This window comes from Pan troglodytes, chromosome 13 (genome assembly GCF_028858775.2).
Source record: "Pan troglodytes isolate AG18354 chromosome 13, NHGRI_mPanTro3-v2.0_pri, whole genome shotgun sequence".
Classification (NCBI taxonomy): Eukaryota; Metazoa; Chordata; class Mammalia; order Primates; family Hominidae; genus Pan; species Pan troglodytes.
In genome coordinates this window covers 92,246,128-92,265,034 of record NC_072411.2, presented here as the reverse complement: position 1 = coordinate 92,265,034, position 18,907 = coordinate 92,246,128, and the positions used below count along the sequence as shown (strand labels likewise).

The 18,907-nt window shown below is 40.6% G+C and overlaps 1 protein-coding gene across 10 annotated transcripts in view; it reads right to left on the bottom strand.

Annotated features, from left to right (window-relative positions):
* C2BH2orf88 (chromosome 2B C2orf88 homolog) overlaps window positions 1-18,907 on the bottom strand; it is a 328,152-nt gene that overhangs the window by 7,839 nt on the left and 301,406 nt on the right. Inside the window, exon 1 of one of the 10 annotated variants that reach the window (XM_003309364.6) lies at window positions 14,602-14,737. The exons of 8 other annotated variants lie outside the window; for them this stretch is intronic. The gene's annotated coding sequence lies outside the window, so the exon portion shown is untranslated. Of the gene's footprint in view, window positions 1-14,582; window positions 14,738-18,907 lie in introns of those variants that run through there. One more of the 10 variants, XM_003339031.6, reaches the window with a different exon arrangement.

Sequence of the window (18,907 nt, the reverse complement as noted above, 5' to 3'; positions counted from 1 at the left end):
CCAAAGGCGTGATGTGTTAAAGAAATAATTGATAAGTTGGACTTCACTAAAAAACTGCTCTGTTTAAGACATGGTCAAGAAAATGAGAAGACAAGCCACAGACTGGGAGAAAATATTGCAAAAGCATATTTGATAAAAGATTGTTATCTAAAGTATGCAAAGAACTTCTGAAAGTCAACAATACAAATATGAACAAGCTAATTGAAAAATGGGCAGAAGATCTGGACAGACACCTCACGGAAGTCTTCTTACATATAGATGGCACATAAACGTATGGAAAAGTGTTCAACATCATGTCATTCAGGAATTGTAAATTTAAACAGTGAGATAATGGCAAAAGCAACAGAACTCTCATTCACTGTTGGTGAGAATGCAAAATGGTACGGTTACCTTGGGAGGACAGTCTGGCAGTTTCTTAGAAAATGAAACATTCTTACTGTATGATCCAGCAGTTCTGCTTCTTGGTATTTACCCAATAAGTTGAACGCTTAAATCCATGCAAAAATCTGCATATGGATGTCTGTAGCAGCTTTATTCATAACTTTGAAAACTTAGAAGCAAGCAAGATGTCCTTCTTGGTGAATGGGTAAACTGTGGCACATCTAAACAATGGAATATATTCAGCATTAAAAATAAATGAGTTAGGCTGGGCATAGTCACGCCTACAATCCCAGCACTTTGGGAGGCTGAGGCGAGTATCATTTGAGCCCAGGAGTTCAAGACCAGCCTAGGCAACATAGCAAGACCCCGTCTCTACAAAAAAATTAAATATGAAAAAAATTAGCCAGGCATGGTGGTGCACACCTACAGTTTTAACTACTCAGGAAGCCGAGGTCGCTTGGGCCCAGGAGTTGGAATTGAAGGTTGTGGTAAGTTAAGATTGATTGCACCACTGCACTCCAGCCTGGGTGACTGAGCAAGACCCCACCTCAAAAAATAATAATCCAGCCATGGGAAGAAGAGGAGGAACCTCAAATACTTATTACTAAGTTAAGCCAATCTGAAAGGGGTACATGCTGTATGATTACAACTATATGACATGCTAGAAATGGCAAGACTCTGGAGACAGTAAAAAGACCAGTGGTTGCCAAGGGTTATGGAAGAGGCTGAGATGAATAGGTGGAACAGACAATTTTTAAGGCAATCAAACTATTCTATATGATACTAATAATGGATTTCTGTCATACATTTGTCAAAAACCATAGGTTGTACAACACCAGGAATGAACCCTAAAATGTGGATTTCAGGTGATTGCGATGTGTCTAGTGGGAGATGCTGCGTGTGTGTGTGTACACAGGATACCTGGGAACACTACTTCCTGCTCCATTTTTCTGTTAAAACTGCTCTGAAAAACAGTCTATTATTTTTTTAAAAAATACACCCACTATATGCTATCTATAAAAGATACACAACTTAAAACTGACAAACCCACAAGCATAGCTGGAGACTTAAAACATTACTAGAATAGTCAAAGAAAAAATACGTGTTCTGAACAACATTATGCTCCAACTTGAGTTGATATTCACAGAACACTACACCCAACAACTATTACGTATTCTTATCAAGTGCATATGGAACATTCACCAAGATAGACTATTGGTAGTCTCAGCAGATTTCAAAGGCTTAAAACATTACACAGTACAATTTCTAACCACCCCAGAGAGTAAAATATCTAGAAAAGCCTCATATATTTGGAAACTAAACATATTTCTAAATAACCCATGGGACAAAGAAGAAAATCACAGGAGAAATTAAAATATAGTTTCAACTAAACAAAAGCCAAAACATCAAAATTTTGAAATGCATTAGTTTTAGAGCTTAGAAGGAAATTTATATACTTAAATGCTTATAATAGAAAAGAAGAAAAGTTTAAATCAGTGATATAAGCATTCACCTTAAGCTAAAAAAAGAAAAGCAAATTAAACCCAAAATAAGTAGACAGAAGTAGGTAAGAACAGAAATCAGTGAAGCATACGATAGAGACAACAGAATGAATGCTGGTTCTTTAAAAAGATCTAATAGATACATCTCTGTACAGACTGATCAAGAAAAGTCACATATTAAGAGGTGTAATGGGCATTATGACATCTATATACATTTAAAAGGCAAACAGGAATAATATAAACAATTTTATGCCAATATCAAATTACCAAAATTGGCACAAGAAAAAAATGATAGCCCTACATCAATTAAAGAAATTGTAAATCTTTCCAAAAAGAAACCTCCAGGCCCTAATGACTACACTAGAGAACTCTTACCAAGGCCATTACGAGGAAGTAATACCAGTCTTATCTAAACTCTTCAGAAAAGAGAGAAAGAGGAAAGAAAGATTTCCCGAATTATTCTATATGAGGCCAGTATTACCAAGAAGACAAAACTCCACAGGCCAATATCCCTCATGAACATAGACCCAGAAGTTGGCAAATTGAATCTAACATGTAAAATGGATAAAACATGACTGAGTGGATTTATACCAGAAATTCAAGGATATTCCAAAGACAATAAATGTAATTCACTATATTAACATTAAAAAAATCAGATGATCACCTCAGTAGAAACAGAAAAAAAAATTTGATAAAATACCATTTTTTATTTTTAAAATCCCAGCAAAGTATTAATAGGAAGGCCTTCCTCAAAAGTAATGTTAGTGGTGAAAGACAACACTTTTTCCCTATGACAGGAGCAAGGCAGCAATAGTCATTCTCATGATTTCTGTTTGATATTTTACTGGAAGTCCCACTGAGTATGAGGAAGGGAAGACATACAAAGCATAAAGATTGAGAGAAGGAGAAAACTGCCATTATTTGCAGATGACAAAGTTGTATAGAGAAAATTTTAAAGATTATATGGCCTCCCCCCCAAAAAAAATTTACTGGAATAATTGTAGCAAGGTCTTAACATATAAAAGTGACATATAAAAAGTAATTTCTACAAACTTAGCAGAAGATGAAATTAATGCCATTTGCAATAGCATCAAAAACATGAACACTTAGGGATAAATTTAACAAAGCATATGAAGGAAAACTGCATTTTGTATTGTGTACGTTGTACGTGAAAAATACAAAATGTTACTGAGAAAAAGTAAAGAACCTAAACAAACAGACAAACGCTGTTCATGATCTGAAAGACAATATTCTTAGTCCTCCCCAAATTAACGTGTATATTCGGCAAAATTCCAGCAGGCTTTTCTGTAGACATTGACAAATGGATTCTAAAAGTCCAGTCAAAATCCCAGCAGGATTTGTTTTATATATATAGATATATAGATACACACACACACACACAGATTCTGAATTATACATGGAAACACAAACTAGAATGGCCAAAACAATTTTGAGAAAGAACAATAATTTGGAGTACTCCTATTATCTAATGTTAAGAATGACTATAAAGCTACAGTAATTAGTGCTATATTGACAAAAGGCTAGCCACAAACCTATGAAACAGAAACAAGTCCAGAGATACACCCATAAAAATATGGTAAATTGATACTTGACATGTCCAAAAACAATGAATGCAAAAAGGATAATCTTTTCAACAAATGGGATTGGAACAATTGGACATTCATATACTCTCCCCCCACCAAAATCTACTTATACCTTATACTTTATAGAAAAATTAACTCAAAAGGGATCATAGTTTTAAATGTAAAATGTAAAACTATAAAACAAGAAGACAAAATATTTGCGATCTTGGGTTAGGAAAAGAGTTCTTAGATGTGATACCAAAAGCATGAACCATGAAAGAAAAAAACTGGTAAACTAGACTGAATCAAAATGAAAAAGATTTGCTCTGGAAAAAAAAAACACAGTTAAAAGATTGAAAAAAAAACAGCAAATATAAAAAATATTTGCAAGTCATCATCTAGCCAATAAATGACTTGAATCCAGAATATGTAAGTATCAAAACTCAGTAACAAGACAACAACCCAGTTTAGAAAACGAGATTTGAAAAATTTAGGCAGTTCACTTGGTACCACCTATAGATAGCAAATATAAGTACATGAAAGATGCTCAATGTCATTAGCCATTAGGGAAATGCAAATTACAGCCATGATAAGAAACCACTATGTAGCTGTTAGAATGGGTAAAAATAATACCAAGTGCTGGTGCATATACAGAGCAACTGCACTCTCATACATTGCTGGTGGGAATGCAAAATGACATGGCCTCTGGAAAAGTTTGGCAGTTTCTCACAAAGTTGGAATAACCACATAGAAGACCCAGCAATCTCACTCCTAGAAATTTACCCTAGATACATGAAAATTGGTGTTCACATAAAAAATTGTATGCTGGCTGGGGACGGTGGCGCATGCCTGTAATCCCAGTATTTTGGGAGGCCTTGGTGGGTGGATCACCTGAGGTCAGGAGTTTGAGACCAGCCTGCCCAACATGGTGAAACTCTGTCTCTACTGAAAATACAAGAAAGTTAGCAGGGCATAGTGGTGCACACCTGTAGTCCCAGCTACTTGGGAGGCTGAGGCATGAGAATCACCTGAATCCAGGAGGCAGAACAGAGGTTGCAGTGAGCTGAGATCACGCAACTGCACTCCAGCCTGGGTGACAGAGTGAGAATCCATCTCAAAAAATAAAGAAAAAAAATTGTATGCAAATGTCTGTCACAGCTTTATAATTGCCAAAAGTTGACAACAAAGATGTTAATGTACACCAATATGGATGACTCAAAGGCATGCTGATTGAACAAGCTAGTCTCAAAAGGTTATTTATATGACATTCTGGAAAAAGGCAAAACTATAGGGACAGATGATAGATTAGTGGTTGACAGGAGGTTGGGGGTAGACTGTGACCAAAAGGGCAGCAGGAGGGACCTTTTTTGGAGTGATGTAACTATTCTTTATCCCCATTGTGGTGGTGGCTGTAACAAATCTAAACATGCGTTAAAATTCATAGACTTGTTCACCAAAATGAAGTCAGCTTTACTGTATGTTAAAAATTTTAAAAAGGTATTTTTTAAAACCACAATATAATTACCCACACTAAGATTGCTAAAATTTAAAAAACCCCAGTGCTTAGTGTTGGTGAGGACATGCAACGCATATATTGCTGGAAGGAATGTAAAATGGTACAACCATTTTAAAGAATTCCTTGGCTGTTTCTTAAAAAGTTAACCACGCACTTACCCTGTGAACCAGCCATTTCATTTCTAGATATTTATCTAAGACAAATGGAAACATAGGTATTTTAAAAATCTGTATACCAATATCCATAGACTCTTTATTCACAATAGTCAAAGCTGGAAACAACCCAAATGTCCATCAGTAGGCAAATCAAATGGATAAACAAATTAGGGATATCCTTAAAATGGAATATAACTTGACAATTAAAAAAGGATGAACTATTGGTATGTCAAACCACATGGGTGAATCTCAGACATGTTGAGCCAGATAAAAAAGATGGATCATATTTATATGAATTTCAAGATTGGACAATAGTGACCCTATGAATAGAAATCATAGTAGTGATTCCCTTTGGGTGGGAAGAAGTAAGGACTGTTTGGAAGAGGCCCTGAAATAACTTTCTAGGCTATTAAAAAATTCTATATCTTAATTGGTATGTTAGTTACATGAGGTATATGTTAAAACATGTTAGATTGTACCTTTAACATCTGTTTACTGTATTTCACTGTAATTTTTACTTTAATAAGATATAAGAACAGTTTTTGAGAACATTCTGGGGCACCTAAATCCAGGGGACTAATGTATTTTATCTGAAAAAGACTGCCTATGGGCAGCATCCAGAGCGGACCAGCTCCCTGTGCTGGAGGACTCCAGTGTGAGGCCTGCTGCTTCCTTTCTACATTGGCCTGAAACTAGCCCAACTCAGTGGTCATAATCTTCTGGGCCTACCGAAGAGCAAAAGCCTACTTCTAGTTCTTCCAGTTGCCAGTTCAAGGGCTTTATCTGTCACTTCCTTTGGGAACAGGTAGAGTGCTTTGATTTAGAATGATGGCAATAAATGAGAAACCAATTTGAAATTGGATGTGAGAGTCTTTTGTCCTTTATTGTGTTGTTCCTGAACTTGTAGCTAAGGACGGTAGAGAGAGGGATATATAACCTTATCCAAGGAAATAGATTAGTAATACTTCATCCCCACCACACTTTAATTTGCACATATTTCTAGAGTGTAGGACATCAAAAATACCTAGATATTAAAATATTTATGTTGTTAACCTTCAGCTGGTTTAGCCGTATCTATTAAGGATAGAAAACAACTGTTCTTCAGTTACTTATATCACATCTGCTTACTAATTTATGTTATGTTTATCATCTCTTCCCATCTAATAGATGAAACAGGCAGATAGGTCTGGCTCTTCCACTTGCTGACCCAGAGTTCACATGGCAAGTAAGAATGGAGCTGTCACTCCGAATTCCAGCTTCTTCTTGGAATAAAAGTGCTCCAACAGTACTTTATCCAATCCAGCCTATGTTTTTAAGTGTTAACTTTCTCCCTTTCTTGAACTTATAGAACCTCTGTCCCATCTTTGAAGTTAATTCTTGCCGGTAAAGACCAAGATAGCTCCTTCCCAGGGTCTCTGTTTCTTTCTTCTCATTGCCCCTGTCCTTGACCTGATCTCTGGGCTATCAGCAAGAACGTGATGGCCCAGACCTTCCCAGTCTCCCAAACAGGTCTCTGGGTACTACTACCCCAGGACTAGTTCTCAAATCTGGCCTTCAAGTCCTGTGTTGGGAAAAATGACACTGATATATTCATGTAATTAGGTAATCATCTGGTCCAGTAACTAGCTATCTAATGGAATTGCTCATGGCATGCTGAGAAGGTGCAGTTGCCCTAATTGAATGGATTAGTAAACTGCCCCCACATATTTGTTAATCAGATTTTCATGCTATAGTTTCCATCCCACAGAAGCCTCAAGATGTATCATGAATAAAAAAGCATCATCCTTAAAGTAAGAGCCAAGAGGGAAAAAAAAGTTCATGTGAAGCATCTACTGTTCATAGTAGCAGCTGTTTAAATACTTTTAAATACTTAAAAGGCAGTTACAATACAGTACTTTAAATACTTAAAAGGCAATTACAGTATAAGCCTGCACACCAATGAAGAACAAACTTCGTATAATTTCAATCACTCCTAATAAGATAGTTGATTCATAAGGAGGAAATAAAGTTTCAACAATGTTAGCCATTAATGCAAGTCAGTGGTTAGGCAGCTATGATTAGCCTTAAGATAGCAGGTGTGATCAGCTGTCCTGAATTAATTTTTAGTCTGTTATTCATTTGTCAGGTTGGGAAGTGACTATGGTCATCAGTTGAAGGTGTGATACATTAAATGCTGCATATCAACCAGGAAGTGTTTTGGCCTTCTTGTCATTTTAACTGGCTAATTACAGAAATATAAAATGTTTAAAAAACACAGTTTCTCAAAAATATTTAAATCAATCTTTTATACCTTAGTTTTCAAGATACACAAAAGAACTATCAGAGCATCCCTTAACCATCCAACCAGTCTATATTGAGTGTCTACTATGTGTTTAGAACCTGCGCCCATAGAATGTAAGTGCTTCCAAAATTAACAAAATCAAAAGGAGAAAGAATGTAATTTATTCAGGCTATAAGTATTAAAATCTAACAGTGCCCTTCCACCCACCACTCCCTCTCCCTCTGTCTCCTACCCCTCAAATCACAATGCACAGACACATATATACACATGACAGTCATACATGAGGAAAAGAAAGCCCCTTTACATGTTTCAATGTTATTTGAAGCCTCAAAGCTCTAAAAATATAGAATGAGCCCTGACACTATCCTCAGGAAGAGATCTAGCAACAACTGGGCCTTCTGTTGGGTCCGTCAAAGAAAAAATGTGATTTACTGCAGCTACCCACCTTTTTTCTCCTAGAGCCAGGGTCTCAGTCCATCGCCTGGGCTGGAGTACAGTGGCCAGTTGTGGCTCACAGCAGCCTTGAACTCCTGGGTTCAAACTATTCTCTGGCTTCAGCCTCCTGAGTACCTGCGACTATAGGCACATGCCACCATGCCCAGGTTATTTTTTATATTGTTTGTAGAGACAGCCATGTTGCCCAAGCTGGTTGTGAACTCCTGGCGTCAAGTGATCCTTCTGCCTTGGCCTCTCAAAGTGCTGGGATGATAGGTGTGAGCCACCATGCCTGCCTAGCCCTTCTTTATAGTTCATTTTGTAGCTGTGTTCCTCCATTCTGGGTGCAGTGTCATCAAAAGGAGTAAATTCCTTGGGAATATGCCAGTGGAAGGTATCACAAAAAGGCCATAATTTGGACATGAGTTGGACCCAAACACAAAACCAGCGAAAAAATAATAATAATAATAATAACTTCTAAAATCTGCTCTGTAAACGAATAGGCTGCTAACTCCCCAGAAGTCCATCTTAAACACTGGATTAACAGGGATGGTTTATTTTACCATTGTCCCATTTTATGTCATATTCTTAAGCCTTTACACAGGTTTCTAAGATGCCTTATATCTCAAGTTATTGCCTAAAATTGGTCTCACCCTGAATTAATGTAAATATATAATAAAAACCATGTTGTGGTCTTTGAAAAAGTTTTATGCATATATATATAAAATGTCTTTCAAATTTCAGTGTAGATGTGATTAATAAAAATACCAATTCATTAAAACATAACTCGAGGTGGGCAGATCACCTGAGGTCAGGAGTTCAAGACCAGCCTGGCCAACATGGTGAAATGCCATCTCTACTAAAGATACAAAAATCAGCTGGGCATGGTAGCAGGTGCCTGTAATTCCAGCTACTCAGGAGACGGAGGCACAAGAATCACTTGAACCTGGGAGGCGGAAGTTGCAGTGAGCCATGGTCACGCCACTGCACTCCAGCCTGGGCGATAGAGTGAGACTCAGTCTCAAAAAAAAATAAAAAATAAGTTTATAGAAAATACATATATCTCAGTTCCTAGTAACATATTTGTCATTATATGTTCTCTAATAATGGATACTAAGAATATACTTTCTTGTAGGGCTCCGTGAAAACTGGACAGTAAGTGGAGGTCTTTGTACTGGGAGTATTGAGAATCGTGCACTTGGACTATAAATTCACAACAGGATCAAATGACATTGGTTAAACAGGCAAACAGAAATGGACACAATTTAAATGTAGTGTTCTTTGTCTTTCACCAAAAAGGAAAAGCTACAAAATACTGTATATATGACTTTGGTCAGTATGAAGGTCACCGAAAGAACACTACTGTAGGGACCTTAGAAACTGAGAAGTCGGTTTCATCCTTAGGCACTTAGAGCACACACACTGTACAGCTGGTCACTGACAGGATGGGCTCAGGATGACTCCATGTGGTCACACTTGGGGCCAAAATTTCTTAGGCAGAGAAAATAACATTGTTAAGAAATGAGACAATGTTTGAGATTCTAATAAACCTGAATAAAGCGGTATGGTATGATTTTATCTGTGAACTGGGCTCTACCTCAGTCATCTAAAAATTGTGATTTTGGTCGGGCATGGTGGCTCACGCCTGTAATCCCAGTGCTTTGGGAGGCCAAAGTGGGTGGATCACCTGAGGTCAGGAGTTCATGACCAGCCTGGCCAACATGGTGAAACCCCATCTCTACTAAAAATAAAAAAATCAGCCAGGTGTGGTGGCATATGCCTGTAATCCCAGCTACTAGGGAGGCTGAGGCAGCAGAATCGTTTGAACCTGGGAGGCAGAAGTTGCAGTGAGCCAAGATCGCACCACTGCACTCCAGCCCGGGCGACAGAGTGAAGACTCTGTCTCAAAAAAATAAAAATTGTGAATCTATATGTAAAGCATCTAGAACTTCCCTTGGAACGTGGAACATGTTCTGTGTTATTTCCATTTCTTATCTCTCCAGATTGTCTCCTAAAGCTACTAACATCTAATTATTAAGTGTTGTATTATATCTCCAGATTATAATTGAGGAAAGAGAATTATAATCTAAGAATGACAACAGTAATTTAGGATTTTGAACAATTAGATGATAGACTAACTGTTGAACAGGCGATAGATGTCTTAAGTCCAGGTATCAATACTTCATCTCATTTACCAGGTCCTCCAGGTAGAGGAAAAAAACCACACACATACACAAGCAGGTATTTCCCTAAGCCCTTCTGGGCTTCACTCTGGCTACCAGGTGGCTTCATCTGGCCACTCCTATTTATGGCCATGAATGTTGACCTTCAATCTGCAGCAATTCCTCCAGCACCATAATATAAATCCTCACAGAAAAATGAAAAGGAGCTCTGACCAACTAGTAAAGAAAATCAGATCTAGAACCTCTTCCCGCTTTATCATTTTGTTAAGTTGGTAGATAAGCCCCAAATTCTAACCACCTCCTGCAGTCACGTTTCTTTTGCAAACTCCTGTGCATACGTGTGTTTAAATCTGTTCTATTTATGCCATTACTCTCTTATCAGTTTGATTCACAGGCCTTGGTCACAAACCTAAGAGGGTAGAGGACAGCTTTTTTCCTCCCCTACAAATTCAATTTCTATTAGTCTTTATGTAGTAAAACCACTTCATTTTAGAACAAGTAGGAGGCATAAATTAATAAAAGAGTGTTAAGTGCTGTGCACTGAATTAAATTCTAGGCAGCAGTATATGTAATTTTGAGCACTGAAAAGAATCATTACTCTGGTATAGAGACATGGAAGAACAGTGTTCAAATTCACTAGGACTCTAGGTCAGAGGACCAAGAAATTCAGAAAATTTTGCCATTTAAAGTTTCATAGTTCTTTCATGATCCATATACTCCACATCTTTCCTAAAGAGTTACTGTATGGTTCCTATTTTCTGTGGCCTAACAGTACAGTGTCTTGGGGGAAGAGAGGTACATTTAATGTAAACATTTTTTAAAGCCCTGTTTTTACCCAATGGACTTAATTTCTCACTAATACAAGGAAATTTCCTCTCCCATCAAGTGAGTCTCCTTGGCTCACCCATTCTCATTTCCTACTCCTAGTCCTCCTCTAAGTTGAAACACACCACCTCGCCTTTATCTCCACCCAGCACCCTTTCCCCTGTTCCTTCCTTAAACCCAAGTACTATCTTTGAGGATAGGGGAAGCCGCATCTCCTTATTGCAGACTTCCCAGTCCTCCTCCCACCCTTCCTCAGAATTCTGTTCTTGAACTGAAGTCTAGTCTTTAATTTATAAATGCTGTCTCCCCAAATGAGATTAGATATTCCTCAAGGGCAGGAGTTATTTTTTTCTTTATTTTGTACAGAACAGTTCTCTACATCAAGGCGATTAATGAATGCTTACTAAAGTTTTCCTATTTATCAACTATCCATGTGCCTATAGTATGTTAGATGTTGGGAAGAACACAGTGAAATTTACATAGTTCTGCCTCTTGCAGGCTGTTTACGTGCAAAGACTACAAACTTGCAGTAGTGTTTGGGCCAGTGTTTTGTTGGGCCAGTGCAGTGTTGAAACTGTTCTGAATTAGAATATTTCTAAGCTAGGCATTCACTCTTTGGATCACATATCTGTTACTCCCTCCCATTCAGCTTCACTAATTTATGTTACCTTCAGCCCCTTGTGAAACACTCTTAATTTCACAACTTTTAACGTACAAGGAATAAATTCATTCTTAAAATACAAGGCTCTTCCCATGTGAGATACTGATTAGAGTTATTTACTACTGCCAAAACTTTTAACATTATAACACCATGAGTGGTTCTACTTCTCAACCACCGACTTAGTGCATGTTGTGCATAGTATACTTACTATATGGAAAGTATAGTAAGAAAGGCTCATTTTAAAATTTTCAAATCCAAGGATAGATAGCGTATTCTAATGAGAAAGAAAACAAAACTGCTCAGCAACATTTTGCTCCCTTAAAAGCAAATGATTTTCAAGCTGGAAAGTATGGAAACCTCACTAAGAGAGAACTAAGGTGCAAGCAGAAGAGGTCATTTTAAAATAGTCCATGCCTTCACATTCTGGTGAATTATATTCCAGGGTACCAAAAGAACCTGCAGATGTCAGCACAGAACTATTCTGACAACCTCTATAAAAACATGGAGAAGAAGGGCAGTCTCAAGAGACTAGAGATTCAAACAGAACTTTTTTTCCCCCAGTGTTTTTATTTTTAATATTCAAAATTAAAAGAAAGAATTAGAATTCCTAGACTTTACAGACTAATAGTTTGACATCTATCTCTGGCAAAATTCGAAACTTAAACATTAAACAAGGAACAATGAGGGGTGGAGGAAAAGACTGGGGATTTCTAGGAACTAACAATTTGCTAAGAATCATTCATTTTTAAACTAATGTTACTTACTTTTGTGGTAGATCAGGGAATATGCAAGATCTTTACTTTTCAGCAAGACATTTTTCTCATAATGTCCTTATGGAGAAGACTGCTCTATGGACTAGAATAGTTTGATAAGAAAGGGCTGAGTCCAGTGAATTCATTAGTTCAAGCAAAATCTACTGAAGGCCAGCTAGATTTCCAGCCATTATCGTACTTGGCACTTTCAATACTTTGAATTTTAACAACCACCCTGAAAGGCAGATGTTACCTCATTTTATTGATACTGAAGTTTCTCAAGGTCACAAAGCTAATAGGTATCAGGGCCAGACTCCAAAACCAGCCTCCAAAAATCCAGGACCATTCTTACTGTGCCACAGGTTTCTAGAGGTACCACGGTCACAGTAAAAGGACTTGTCCTATCTATTATCAGTGACTTGAATGTCTGGTGAATAAACTCAGCAAATGTGTAGGTGACACAAAACTGAAAAGTAGAATTAACATGATGAATGACATAAGATTAAAACGTCTATCTAACAAACTGCAAACCATACAGAGGCTTTAATACAAGCCAACAGAAAAAAGAAATTCAGATTCAAGAAATGCTTAACTGCATAATTTAAAAATTAATAAAGCCTACCTTTGTCTCCTTTGCTTGACAGCAAAGCACACGGGGTATGGAGGTGAGGTTTTTAGTCAACTTCTGAGTATTTACTACAAATGCCAATTAAGCAATAGATTATTTTATTTGAAGATGGCAGCTCATTGCACCCTGCACTGTTTGGGTTAAACTGACTTATTGAATTCAATTTTGGGCTAAGGATCTTTAGCACAGAGAGGGGTCTTAGGTAAGGAAGGAAACATAAAAACTAGTATTTATTGAAGATAACTAACATTTACTGACTCCTAGGCACCTCTACTAAGTACTTTATTAATATTATTAATTTAATCCTCACAATAACCCTAGGGTTAGACAAAGTATATTATTCCCATTTACAGATGAGAAACTGAGGCTCAGGGATCTGAAAGGCTGTCAAGCAAAGGAGACAAAAATATTATTTTGTATCACTTTAGACCTTTCATTTCTTAACTATTTTTGGGTCATGGACCCTTTTCAGACTGACTAAAGTTTCAGATCCTTTTTGCAGAAAAATCTTGTTTCTAAGTTCACAGTTGGAGCGCTATTGGCCAGGTGGGACTAATGAGAAACAGGTACTGCTTCCTAAGTGATTGTCAGTTCAGCGTAAACAAGGCCTTGCTAACAACAGAAAAGGAGGAACCCCTCAAAATGTAATGAGCTTCCTGTCACTGAAGTGTTCAATCAAAATGTGGCTGGCCTGTCAGGAGTGCTATAGAGGAGATAATAAAATGGATTGGAGGTTGGTCTACAATTTTAAAGCATCCTTTTGTTACAACATTGTGTGGACCTAAATAAGTAATGATTATAATTTTTGTTTAATGGCAAAACAAAAACTGAAATTATTCTTCCAGACCATTCTGCTTGAAAGCAGAATGCCTAAATAATGTTATTTGCCATCTATTTATGATAGCCATGTTAGGTGTTTGAAAACAGCCTCATCCAAAGGGAAAAAGGAATAGCCAACTGTTGATCTTGGTTTGATTTATACTTTGTCATAATAAAAGTAGATTCCATATTCCTCCGAATTCTTATCTAAAAATTTCCCTGAGAGAGCTGCCACATACACTAGATCCTAAAAAGATGGTCTTTGATAAGAACATTTACTAGTTTACAATTTTATGTTAACCTAATTCCCTAAAGGATAGGGGAAGGGCTGGAGTCAGACCAGAGACAAGCGAGACAACTCCAATTGTTCCGCTTTGCTTCTTTGACCCCTTAACTCATGGCTAAAGGATCTTACCCGTCTACTCCTCTTAATTTCTTATTTGCATCATTTCACCTCAATATTCAGCCTCCCACAGCTCCAAAGAGCACGAGAGCTAATACTTTGCTCATGATATGCCATTCAGAGCACAAGCCTGACAGCTTGGCATATCAATGCAATGTTCACGGGCAAATCTCTTACCTGAAAATCTTCACTCACTCTTCAGGTAGGAAGCAGGGTGGAATTGCAACTCATAATGAGATACCTTTCACTGGGAAGCCCAGAACAAAATTGAAGGGGTAGGGGCTAACTCTTCTCGATTAGGGGACGGAGATGTGAGGCTCTATCCACGGCAGCTGGCTGAGAAAGGTCTCGTTTAATTAAAGCCTCCTGTAACTCATGGGTTTCTGCCATTGAAAAATCTAAAAGGCACAGCTGACAAGCAAAGACCGACAGACACCCGCCCTTCACCAGTCACCCACCTCCCAGATGTTCACTTACACAACGCGTTGCCCGGCAGCTGCGCGCCCATGGCACGTCCGGACAGCCGTGGGGTCCCGGAGGCAGCCTGCGCTCAGGCCCGGGGCGGGTCTCCGAAGCTCCCGGAGCAGCCCTGCCGTGGGAGGGGGGCTTGCTGGCGTCTGGGCGGGCGGCAGCTGAGGCCGGGCGGGGGCAAAGTGCAGTCCAGCTGCCAGGGCAGCGGCGCCGCCTTCTCGCCGGCGCCCGGCTCAGCCAAGTGGCAGCATGTGGAGGACGGGGCGTCCTTCGGCGGCGCCCGGGCTCCCGGCCCCTCCTCCTGCCGTCGCCGCCGCGCCCGCCGCGCGCTCCTCGCGGGTTCGCGGCCCGCACCTGGCCTCCAGATGGCCGCCCAAGGGCGCTCGGCTCCAGGGCGCGCCCTCTGGGAGCGACCCACGAACTTCGGGTGGCAGAGGGTTGCCTCGATACTTCTTCAGGCGCAGGGTCCGAGGCAGGGGCGGGCGGAGCGGAGCTGGGCTGCCAGCCGGTTGGTCTGGGCCACCGCCCTCACGCCCCCTGCAACTACCAAGCAGCTGCCGGCGCCGCAGCGGGAACAGACCCGCAAAGGTCAATGAAAGCAGAAGCCAGCGAGGCATCGCAGAGGTCAATGAAAGTAAGAGCCAGCGAGGCATTTCGCTGGCCCTGCCCCGGGTCTCGGCCCCCTGGGCTGCGAACTCTCCTGAGCTCCGCCCTGGTGAGAGGGGGCGCTGCCCTCCAAGGCCTCTCCCCCGCGGAGCCTGCCTTGGGACAACAGGTGCTGGGCCGGGGCACTGAGCCCGCCTGCAGGGGGCCCCGCAGCCTGGCCGCGGCCTTCCCAGCTAAGGGTTCTGCGCTTGGGCCGGGCAGAGCTGCCAGACCTGCTTTGACCTGAAACCCCACTCTTGCAGAGCTAGGCCAGGGATTCCGCCCTTCCCACCTCGTTTGCACCATGAGTATGCAGAGCAAAACTGTTGGAAGTACTTAAACATTTAAAGGACATATCCATTTTATACTTTTCCATACAGAAATACTCAAGAACATTTTCCAAGCGTGTTTCTCTTTCAAACAAAGTATCTCTAAAGGCCATTTTCTCACTCTTTAAAGCATTGAATACCACTGCCTCAAAACATGGCCATTATTGAGTTACACTTCCCCGCACAGTCCATGTGATGCCTGCATCTGCCCAGCATGATTTCTAGCAATAGTAAAAGTCCCAAGAGAACTACAAAAGAACCATTATTTTCCTTGTGTTCTACAACGGATTAGTCAATGCGAAATTCATGCTTGAAGGGACCTTAGTGATAATTTTGACTCCACATTACAGATGAGGACACAGAGGCCCAGAGTTCAGCAGTACAACGAAAGAGAGTGGAACTTAAAAAACTAACAATCTATAAACTGAGACTTAGCTCTTTGAAGGTACATTATAGTAAAAAATAAACCTAGATTGCAGAAGAGTTGAGAAGTTTAAGTTACACAAAAATCTAGCCCAGAATCTCAGATTTTAAATGAATCAAGCATTCTTATTTTTATCCAGGCTTAAATTAGCTAAGGTTATATACAAACCCAGTGGCCCAGAAATGTAATTTTTCTTCATGCTAGTATGATTAATGGGATTGGAGTTGGTACATCCTGACAATCATAGAATGTAAGTATACCTATATTAATTGATTTTTCTGATAAGTATCATTTTTTTTTCTTTTTTTTGAGATGGAGTCTTGCTCTTGTCGCCCAGGCTGGAGTGCAATGGCGCAATCTTGGCTCACTGCAACCCCCACCTCCCAGGTTCAAGCGATTCTCCTGCCTCAGCTCCTGAGTGGCTGAGATTACAGGCGCCTGCCACCATGCCAGGCTAATTTTTGTATTTTTAGTAGAGACAGGGTTTCACCATGTTTGCCAGGCTGATCCCGAACCCCAGACCTCAGGTGATCCATCCGCCTTGGCTTCCCAAAGTGCTGGGATTACAGGTGTGAGCCACCACACCCAGCCAGTATCAATTTTAATGTATACAAATTGATTATACTTACATAAAACAAATTATTCAGTTCTACATATTTCAGGCACACCATGCTAAATAATTATGCTCAAATGCAAGGTTCCACTTTTAGGCCTAGTTCTTCACTTAAGTTATGTAATTTTCTTGTGCTCTTCCTTCCCCAGCTTTAAACTGCTATCAACCTAGTGCTGGAATCATCCTTAGGAGACCCCTGGGTTCCACACTGAGGGGATGGCGTCAGTTCTTGATGTGATCTAGGCAGAGGAGACACTTAGAAATTTGTGTTTTTTACTTCCCAGTTACCAGGTCAGAAGGAAAGAAAAAGTGGGTGAGAGTCTCTGGCCTCCATCAGAAGAGAAACCCATAAACTTGAACATTTCTTTCACTCAGTTTGAGAACAAATTGGACCAGCCTTTGGTCTACAGATGAAGCGGGCCATGAGGGAGCGAGGCTTACACACCGAACCAAGCTGCTCCTGCCAGGCTGGAGCCTGACCCTTCCTTCGCCATCATAGGGCTGACCAAGCTGGTGGGGGAGACCCAGGTCAGGTCTGGCAGGGATGACTAAGGGAGGACCTAGCCCGTGGCCTCTGCCATCTGCCCGGCTGCCTTCATGGGTGTGCACTGGAGAGAGAAGAGCAGGAGGGACAAGCCTGGGGCTGGTGGGGAGACCGCACCACCACCCTTCTGTGAGTGGCCCTCTCTGCTCTCCTCTCTGTGGGGCCTCTCTCAGGTCCAGGCCAGTGTGAACAGGTACTTGCAGGTTGGGCCTGGAAAATAGCCTTGACTTCTTTCCTCAGGACTGCAGGCCATGCTTCTGGTCAAGATGGTGCCATGTAAGACTTGGAGGGAAGATGTGTCGAGGGAACTTGGCGCCCTCTGCCCCTGGGATTCGGGAAAGCTGGCTCTCCTCCCAGCTGCCCAGCCTAGAACTGGGAGTCAGGGCATAGCATTTCTGCCCCTCTGTCCTCACCTGGGCTTGAACAAGGATAGAGGCGACAGGAACCAAGAACTCCTCAAACTGGTGGTGGCAGAGACAAACTGCAGGATTTTGAAAGTGCTGAGATAACTTTTTAAAAGCTGGGGAATGAAGTGAAAGGGGTGAGGAAGGACCCAGCGATGGCCTGAGGTGAATGTGGTTAGGGTGAGGGGCTGTAGCAAGTGTTTAGTGGTTTTGTTTTCTCCAGAGTTCATAGAAGTAAAAGTCATAAAAACAGCAATGATAAAATCCTGGAATTTGAACATAAGCAATCTCACCCTAGGGTCCATGCTGTTGACAGGAAACAAATACTGAGCTGGATTGAGGATTGCATTTTAAATAGTAAACTTGCAGTTAGCAGAATCAAATCAAGGCACTCACATACTCTTTGCTCTGTAAAGAACTCCCATTTCCATCCCCAGCCCCATAAAACTTCCACGTCAGATAGACAGACCACAGAGGTACATAGCTGACTCCCTCCACTGGTTTCTCTACTTAAACGAGCACCTTTAACTTCCATTTTTGCCTCAGGCAGACCAGTCAGAGCTTGCACCTCTGGGAGAAGCAAGGGAGGTTATGCCGGCGAGGCAGAAGGGACCTCCTTTCTAAAAGTACTCTAAGCAGTGAGATGATGTGGCCTTGTCAGGAAGAATCCGGGCCCTGGGATTCACTTGTCTGCCACTGGGGCTCTTACAAGCATATCAGAGAGTCAAATGTCTCAGTTGGTTTTCTGATAATGAAGTGGTGAGGACTGGAGAGGGGGATGGCATAGTTTGCGAGTGTTCATTCACATGGAGGCTAGAGAATTCACGTACGCTAGAGAGAGGTAACGCAAATCACAGAAAAGATTTATAAAGAATAGAAAATGACACTAACTCCCCACCTGCTCCCACCACCTCCACCCCTACCCCTAGAACTTATCTCAGGTTACAAAATAAGAAGCCAAAGCCAACTGAGTGGGTAGAGGAAAATGTAAATGCAAACAAGATAAACTTACTGAGGAGACAGAAAAAAAAATACCATTATGGGATATGAACCCTGATAGAATAGCACATAGGTATGACCATTGAGGAAACTCATTTTTAGATTCTACCTCTTCGTTTCTCATATAATAACAGTCCACTGGTCTAGGGAAAAAAAAATCTTTTAGTGGTTATTGGAAAACATGGCTATTTCTTACATATATTTCTCACTGATTCAGGTTTTATGTGCTAGTTTTTGTGTGTTCAATCTAAAATGGCCTCTCCAAAACAGTGAACTTACCTCGTATTTGCTAAGATTTTATTCGGATTTGGCTGAGAGGCCCAGATATCTTCTCTGAGTAGGCAACAGACACAT